This window comes from Anastrepha ludens, chromosome 5, assembly GCF_028408465.1.
Source record: "Anastrepha ludens isolate Willacy chromosome 5, idAnaLude1.1, whole genome shotgun sequence".
Taxonomy (NCBI): Eukaryota; Metazoa; Arthropoda; class Insecta; order Diptera; family Tephritidae; genus Anastrepha; species Anastrepha ludens.
In genome coordinates this window covers 80,757,528-80,767,398 of record NC_071501.1, presented here as the reverse complement: position 1 = coordinate 80,767,398, position 9,871 = coordinate 80,757,528, and positions in this window count along the sequence as shown.

Below are 9,871 nucleotides of genomic sequence, written 5' to 3'. Positions count from 1 at the left end.
AAAGAATTTAAATCAACTTCATTGGAGAAGTTTTAATTACAGTGGCATCTATTTACGTCGGCTTTAGCGCGGTACTCAAAGCTCAGCGGATCAAATCAAAGCTTTGAATGGAGTCCCCAAATGCAAATACTTTTACGGCGAGACTACCATTCGGGAGTGCGACAGTTCGAATATCCGTGCATAAACATCAAATGATCGAAAAAAGTTTTTTCGAATAGCGGTCGCCCCTCGGCAGGCAATGGCAAACCTACGGCTTCGGGTATATTTCAAGCACGAATTAGCTCCTCATAAAAATTATTCGCAATTCGGAGTCAGATTAAAATTGTTGACTCCTCCATTTGTGGAATAATATCAAGACGTACACCACAAATATGAGGAGGAGCTCGTCCAGACACCTAACAAAAGTATAGGCGCCAGTTATTTATTTATTTTATTTTTTATCAATATTATAAAATGACCACACCAATCAGCTAAGTAAGCTTCGAGGTTGTTGTTTGCTGTACTTTGAGACCAACACCCGGCCACAATGCAAGTCCACTTCAGCCTGATCTATGGCTACACTCAATCCACATTTGAGTGTTAAACCACAACCACCTCGAAACACTGCAAAAGGTGGTTTCTGATAGCAGGATAGCAGGATCAAAAACCATAATTCCTAAATGAAGACTAAGATCTGAGTTCATTGCTCAAACTACAGCCACTTACGCCTCGAGACTGCTAGGAGCTAGCAGACTAAAACAGCTCCATTACGCCTATCTACATACACCCACATTCAAATTAATCTAATTATGTTTTCTATGCTCGGAAAAAATGTCTCCTCTTTATGGTATATGCCAACATTACGCAAAAAATCATATTATTCTACGCCCTGTGAAAATTTTGAGTCTTTCTCTGCGAATCATCATCATCATCGGGTAGCTTTAAAGCTCGAGGTGAGCTTCAGCTTCGTTCAAGATTCGTTTCCAAGCATCTCGATCCTCGGTAACAGTTTAACACCGAGTGTCTTCAGGTCCATAAGAACTTGTTCAAATCATGATAGTCTTGGACGTTCTCGTGCTTTAGGCGCTACGGCGTTTTATGGCACGATTGATTTCAGCTGGCGGTCATCTCTCTGCGCGTAATATGACCCAGTCATCGCAGCCCTTGGGACTTAACGTATTTCACGATGTCCTCGCCATTACGTAGCGCATCCAGATAACGAAAATTGTGCAGCTCTACCACACGGTGGGATAAGTACAGCATTATTATGGGAAAAGAAAATACCATAAGAAAGCCTAAACTTACCCAAGCATGGGGTTACGTCCAACACGAAGCACAATATATGTCACAAAAAAAAGAAAAGAATTGGTGATGGCACTTATCAAGATAAGGAAGCAAAGTCAGGTCGGTATATTTCTTTCGTTCAAATCGAGGAAGTCCTTTTCCATTATTACAACGCACCAGCTCAGCAGTTTTAGTCGCAAAATTAATGGAAATAGGGTTTCAACTCGTTTCACACCACTCTTTTCTCCAGACTTGGCTCTGTCGGATATCTCGGACTTCTATTTGTTCCCCAATTTGAAAAAATGGCTGGCGGGGAAAAGAGGAGGAGATTGAAGAAACGACTGACTATTTCTCAGACTTGAACAAATCCTATTATTCGGAAGGGATTAAGAAATTAGAACAGCGTTGGACGCCGTCTATAAGCCTAAAAGGAGACTGCTACTACTCGAAAACTAAAAAAGGTTTACCCCAAACAATTAAGTAGTTTTTATTTTTGCACGGACATTTATTTACTTTTATTTTTTAATTTTTTTCACTGGGCAAAGGGTCTACGTATATCTCACTGTTGTTCTAGTGAAGAAGACTACTTTTTCGAGCTTTGGACGCTGAAAGTTGAAGGTTGGTGGCATTAAGCAGCTAATATATTTTAAAAGAAAGGTACTAAACAAATTTTTTGGACCGGTAGGGACCAGTTGAGTCGGAAACCATGATAATGGTTTTTTAAGTCACAAAGGATAAGTCTGCGTGAAGAGCGAAGAAGAGCACATCTAAAAAAAATGGCTCGAAGATGTGAAAGCAGAACTTAAAAAGGTAATCATGAGACGGTTAATCAAGATCCGTTATGCTAAGAAGATGAAGAGCATTTAGAAGGCACTTTCAAAAAATGTTTTCACTATAGAATTAACAGGGTATTATTTTCAAATTTTCGATTAGGCTCTTCGGATCTTATCCCAACCTATGAAGTGCGTCGCTGATTGATTAACTTAAAATTATTGCGGAACAGGAGAGTAATCTTATCTTTGTCTTTCATTTTTGAGTTGATCCGTGGTGCTTTTAACTGTCCGCTGCTCTCTAAAGCAGTCAGAGCTGCGGTCAGAGCTTTTCGTAGTTCCGAGTTTTTCTATGTTGATGTCTCAAAATCTCTTTATGCTCGAAATATTTATATTACTAGAGCCTTAAGGGGACAGATACCTGTAAAATTTCGAAAAAAAAATTCCTTAATCCTTTAAGAATATGTCAAAAAATTTTTAGAACGTAGTTTAAGTATTTCTTATATTATAGATCGTCAACCGTGACGACTCTATTCTTTGTGTTCGAGCGCTGGGAGAGGTATGGTTACTTTGTATTCAAACTTTAGACGTACACGATAACTCGAAAAGTTATTAACCGATCTCCATGAAATTTTGCACACATCTTGTTTAGGATATTACTTTTTATGTGAATTTACAATTTGAAAACTTTTCGAAAAAATAATTTTTTCGAAGCAAAAATAGTAGGAAAATTCGCCCCAAAATTCATTTTTTTACGCATTTTGTTCCGCGAATTTTTTCCCCCTCATTTTTGTTTAACTCATATAGAAATTATGACATTAATAACCAAAAAAATGTTTGGTTTTTTGTATTCGATGCTACAATGCCCGCCGATTGAGACGCCCCGCTGCGACCTTCCTGGAAGAATTGAGTGTACACCCGCCATTTTAAATGATTAAAATAAAAAAAAATGTATATTATTTTAATGAACTGTATGCCTATTTTGAAAAAAATATATTGACTTCTTCATTTTAAATAATTTTAATGGAAATCAGGGAAAATATGGCCGTTTGCAGGTATCTGTCCCCTTAAATGAGTTTAACAAAATCTCTAAATTTGTTGGGAGAGATTTTTCGTGTTCAAAAGATCACTTATTAAAATTTTTGAATATTTATTATAAATAGTTTAATTGTACTTTCTTTTTTTAATGCCTGTAAACCTTAAAATATGCCTACTTAGACTATAAGAATCTATTCTATTCATTGGCTTAATAAATAAATAATTTTACAATAAACTATAAATCTATTTTATTTATAAATATAAATTTATTTTAAAATTATAAATTGATTTTAGTTACGATTTTCAACCGCAAACGCCACTGTCTGCTGTAGGTTATGGAGTCCAATATTTTTTATGAATTTGTTGTAATTTTTTCTTACAGTTAGCGACGTTGTGACGGTGGTGTAAAATTATTGCAGTTATTCGAGGCTTATCGCCACTTCGATCTGCCAATCCACTTAGGCAGCGTTAAAGCCGATGTTTTAAGCCGGCAACGATGATGATGCTGATGATGATGTTATTAATGATGATTGCCTGCTTGATGGCGCTGCGCTGAATGTTTACCTGCTAATATATGTGTAAATTGTTGTTGTCATACTTAAATGACAACACATCGGGTACGTCTGGCTGCTGTAAAAAAGTAGCAATCATTGGCCGACAGCTGATTCACATACAAATTTCAATGCCGATTGCCATGCCAGTTGGACCATAAGCCACAGCCACAGCCACTTAGCACAACGCATTTGTGTGCGTGCGAATTAACATATAAACAGCTGTGTTATGTACTCAATTCAAGCTCGTTAAAATCACTTGCTAACCCAAAGCTGGCGTTTACTCCAGTAATCAAATGAGCTTACGACGGTTCGAAAAATACCCGTAAAGCAGCCGTAAATTCAGCAGAGCTGGTAATGGCAGCGCTGATGAGTGTTTAAATTAAGCCAATTGATTTTGAAATTTAAATGAATTGACTGAGACAACAATTTTTCAACAGCATCATAACTAATAACCACAAGATCAGCTGCAGCGACATTCCGGTGGCTGTCTTTGTCATTGTCTTTGGCTACCGGTTGCTGAATCACACGCGCACGTTAGTAGGCCACATCCAAATGAGCGAGTGCACGTTGATTAACTGCGTGGTAAAAACCAAAGTAACAGCGAGCACTAGAAGAGAAGCAGCAGAACAGCAGAAGAAGAAGTGGTTTATAAACCACAGACCAGCCTTAATATTGCCTACGGAGTTAACTGCCCGATAGCAGCCGCATCCAGCGCTGCTGCCATGGCCAATATACGCCGCTGATTGTGAGTCACAACACCACAGCAGGCGCAGCAGGAAAGCGAATTCAAATGCGAGCGAATCGACGCGCACTTAATTTGCAGGAGCACTCACAAAATCGTTTGCCAGACGGGTCCAGTGCACCTACTCATCGCACCACTGGATGCCGATGGACGAACGGATGTGCGGCAACCCACTGCATTTCACGTACATATATCTCTCTAACTGCCTGACTGTCCGTCCGTCCGTCCGCCGTTGTGAGATTGCAAATGATTCCTCAAAACGCACGGCTGTGCTGAGCAGGACTCACACTGTGCATCCACTGCTACAAACTACAACGCAGGAAGAGCCACAGCCAATATCCTTTGGCCACAGCAATGGTGGCGGTGGCGGTGGCGGTGGCAGTGACGGCAGCGGCGGCGACACCAACTGCGCGCGCAAAGAGCATTTAGTTTAATTCCTTTGGACGGTTGCATACGGAGCTATGTTGCCACTGGCCACGCCGCATGCCACAACAATGCGTAACAACAGCAACTGCCACAAATCTCTCTTCTGCCAGCCTCTTTGCCAATACTCAACTACGCACGTATACACCGATTCTTGGCCAGCAAATGTTGTGCGCCGCAATTCATCTTCTCAGGGGGCGGCACTGCTGCCTGCATTGAGTCCATGTTTCACTTTGCTTCTTCTTCGGCTTTTGCTTTGTTGGCGTTGCTTCACCGGAAAACCACACGTGCCAATTTAGCCCACATGCTGTATGTAGCCGAAAATAGCAACAACAACAATGGTTGCATTACAGCTAGGAACCGAGATTCAAGCTAACAGTGTTTTCTTTGCCTTTTCATGTGGCTCAGTACGGCTTGAGATTATTTCTGCCATATTAACCGCAGGAGGGAGGAAATCTGCTGTCGAGGCGTTGGCATGTGGAGCATGCGCGCACGTCGTCACAGTACCCCGAACGCACGGGTGGCGTAACAGACCGACCACGGCAATGTTCATACTGCACTTTCGAAGCGATATAAATACATATAAACTTGTCCAAGTGTGTACAACTATATGAACATCCGTACACACACGAGTGTGAGTGACTTTGTGTGCGCATGCGCAACGTTTGTTACAGCGCAATACGCAAACGGTAGCTAAATTCATTCGTTTCGCATTTGGAAACTGCTTCATTACGTAGCCGCTGGCAGGGCCCACGCCCGAGCACACTTATCCACATATGCGCGTGTATATGTATGCATATCTAGTGTAAGTATATTCGGACTTTTAGCTCGGCATGACTTTAGATTTACATGCCTTTAAAGTGTGTATGGCTGTGATCTGTGAGGCTTATCTTCGCCAAACGAGTGAGCGATTCAATATAAATCTATTGTTATTTGATAGATCGCACATAAAAATGTGTGAACATTGCCCACGGCTCGGCCATAAACTATCACTTTGAGATTCTATTACACGCTCAACTTTCAAATCAGATCAGTGTTGTTGGAATACAGATATTTAAGTTAGAGCAGTAAACTTAGAAGGCTAGAAGCACGGACGGAACCGAAACTCATATACCAATTTCCCCTCAAACACAGCGTGCTGAGGCAACATAGCCCAGTAGCAGCGTAAGCTGATAAGATAGGAAACTTGGATAGCGAGGAATGCAGGAAATGTGGGGAGCTGGGCTGAATAGAAACTGTAGAGCATCTCCTTTGCGGATGTCCTGCGTTATTCAAAACACGCTTAAATTATTTGGGGGTACCACAGTTTGCCGGACTCGAAGTCATCTCAGCAGTGGGTTATAAATGTCTCCTTAAATTCGCAATGGAAACAGGCGGACTATTTCGGGTGGACTATTTAGAAACACATAACTAATGAACTCCATCTGGTATCGCTATGGATCAAATCGGTATATGCGTGACGGCAACCAGTTCAAGTTAACCTAAGCTTTATGCTGTTACAACAACAACGGTATTTGTCTTGAGAATTGGCGGCGCTTAGACGAATTCTTACATTTGGTTTTAATTTTATTCCTTTCAGCGATGTCATTACTATTGGGTTGGCAACTAAGTAATTGCGGATTTCACTCATAGATGGTTTCAGTTGAATTTTTAGGTTTACAGACATAGTACAAATGTAAAACACACTTTGTTATTTGATAGTTGGCAAATGCAGCTGTCAATCAGTAAAAAAAAATTTTTTTAGTGGTTGCATAGTTTTCGTTTGGCGTTCGTTAAAAAGGAACATTTTCGTCATATCTTGTTTTTTTATTTCCGCAAAGGGAAAACCGCATCGCAAGCTCATAAAAAGTTGTGTGCTGTTTATGGTGACGAAGCCTTAAAAGAACGGTAGTGTCAAAATTGATTTGCCAAATTTCGTTTTGGTGGTTTTTCACTCAAAGATGAAAAATGCTCTGGTCGTCTAGTTGAAGTTGATGACGCCCTAATCAAAGCAATAATCGATTCGGATCGTCACGGTACAACACGTAAGATTGCAGAGAAGCTTCACGTGTCACATACATGCATTGAAAATCATTCAAAACAACCTGGCTATGTTCAAAAACTCGATACATGGGCTCCTCACGAACTGAAAGAAACGCAATTAATGCAACGCATTAACATCTACGATTTGCTAAAGAAACGTAATGAAAATGATCCATTTTTAAAACGACTGATAACTGGCGATGAAATATGGGTTGTTTACAACACTATCAAGCGGAGAAAATGGTGGAGCAAGCCAGGTGAACCCACTCAAACAACATCAAAAGCCGATATTCATCAAAAGAAGGTTTTGTTATCAGTTTGGTGGGATCACAAAAGAATTGTCTACTTTGAACTCTTACCACCCAACCGAACGATCAATTCTGATGTCTACATTGAACAACTAAAGAAATTAAACAATGCAGTTGAAGAAAAGTGGCCCGAATTGACAAATGGAAAAAGTATTGTATTCCATCATGACAATGCAAGCCCACACACATCTTTGCCCACTCGGCAAAAATTATTGGAGATTGGTAGGGATGTTTTGCCACATCCACCATGTAGTCCTGACCTTGAACCATCTGATTACTTTTTGTTTCGATCTTTAAAAAAACACCTTGAATGGTAAAAAATTCAATAATGATGATGATGTCAAATCGTACCTGATTCAGTTGTTTGCTAATACAAACCAGAAGTATGGGATTATGATGCTGCCTAAAAGGTGGCAAATGGTCATTGATCAAAATGGGCAATACATTACAGAATAAAGTTACTTAGTTCCATGAAAAAATTGTCTTTGATTTAAAAAAAAAATCGGCAATTACTTAGTTGCCAAGAATATAGGAATTAAAAGTAGAGTAAAAGATATTAATATTCAACATCTCCAAGAAGCAATAGAACAGTCGTCGATAAGGTACCAAAGGAAATCAAAAAGGTTAGGAAAGAATGAGTGGCTTAACAAAGAATGTGAAGAAGCAAGAATTTCGTCATTTCAAAGTTTAAGTGCCCTTAGAGAAAGTTATAGTGAAACAAATAAATTATTATACTTAAAAGCAAATAAATATTTTAAAGAAGTATGTAAAAGGAATAGAGAAGAATGATATAACAGGCTTATAGAAAATATTAACAACATTAAAGATAGCGCTAGCTGGTGGAAATTTGTTAAGAAGATAAAGGGTGAAGCTTTGGAAATAAGTTCCGCCATATCAACGCATGAATTTAAGGTTTATTTTGAAAATTTGCTGAGCCCTACTGCTAATGACATGAACATTTTTTATGCACATAACTTCCACGCTGACGATCTGCTTGAGGCAGTTTTTTCACCAGACGAAGTTAGATCTGTGCTAAACAAAGTTAAATTAAACAAAGCTCCAGGGATTGATAGAATTCCTTAAAAGTTCTTAAAAAATGCTCCCGACACTCTCATTGCGGCTATGGCAAGTGCTTACACAAATCTTTACGAAAAATGCAAAGTAGACGAGGCATTTAGAACCAGCGTAGTTTTTCCTATCTTCAAAAAAGGGGATCCTGCCCTGGTAGGAAACGACAGAGGAATTTCAGTCATGAACTGCATTGCTAAAGTTATGATGGCCATAATTAACGAAATAATAAATTCTTGGACTGAAAGGAACAGTATCTTAAACGAGTATCAGCCGGCTTCATTTATTATTTAATTTAGCCGCTATTGTCCATTTAAAATTCGAAAAAAAAGAAGAAAGTTTACGCGTATTTTGTCGACTTTAAAGCGGCGTTTGATAGAGTATCAAGAAACGCCTTGATATATAATATAAGCTGCACCATATTGGTCTTGCAACGAAACTAGTGAAGTTCATAGAGAATATATACGCGATACAAAGACAGTTGTATGAAATGGCTCAGAAATTTCAGATAAATTTAAAACAAACTCAGGCGTCAAACAGGGATGCTTATTGTCGCCAATACTATTTGCTCATTACATAAACGACTTACATGAAAGCTTAGAAGGAGGATTAAATATAGAAGGGAAAAATATTAGACTTCTAATGTATGCGGATAATATCATTTTGTTAGCGGATCACCCAGGCAAACTACAAGTGATGATAAATAACCTTGAAAGCTACTGCAACCTGTGGAATCCTGAACTAAACCGCTCAAAGTCTCAAATAATGGTGTTCAGAAAAGGTGGGAGACTTAGTAAAGAAGAGAAATGGTATTATAGTAAGGAAGAAATACAGACTGTGTCCCGATATACTTACTTAGGAGTGGAAATAACACCTCAGATGAATTTTAAAAAACATGTTGAAAACAGAACAGCTGCAGCAAAAATGGTATTAATGTTTCGTGGACTTGTCTTTTAAAAAAGAAAGAAATTTCAATTGAAGCTAAATGGAAATACAAACCATACGCAGCACAGGTGTGGAGTTTCGGGTGGTTTGAAGAAGTTGATATATTGCAAAAGTATTTTGTAAAGCGAATTCTGAAGCCTACATATATACTTTTTTGGAAACCGGCATGCAAGAAAATCATTGGTTCACCTTAGAACTATTCCTTAAGTATATGCACAGAGTTTTGTTTATGTACTCAGAAAATCGGCTGCCACATTATCTGTCCAAAATTGTTATAAAAAAAGAAGTCTTCTGGATTAGAGATCTAAAGAACTTGTGTAGTAAAAACGATGTCATTTGGCGAACAGATAACATACAATCAGAAAGCTGGATAGAAGATGCAAAATTGCTTTTAACAAACCACAACCAGTCTAGAATGAAAATGTACATACAAAAAGCCGTAAGTACTAGTAGGATATGGGTATAAGGTATTAGATTCGTCAGAGGGTCTGGTTTATTTAAAAAAATATGATATAGAATCAAGCATGTGGATAATGAGGGCTAGAAGTGACATGCTAATTTTAAATAACAACAGATTTGACACAGAAAATAAAACTTGCTCAATGTGTAATTTAGGCGAGCTTGAAAACATAGCACATTTCCTGGCGCGCTGCCCAATATTAAGTTTGAATAACCAAGACGATATGGAAAACATACTGACATACAGCTTAAATCAGGATATCACAAAGCATCTTTTTG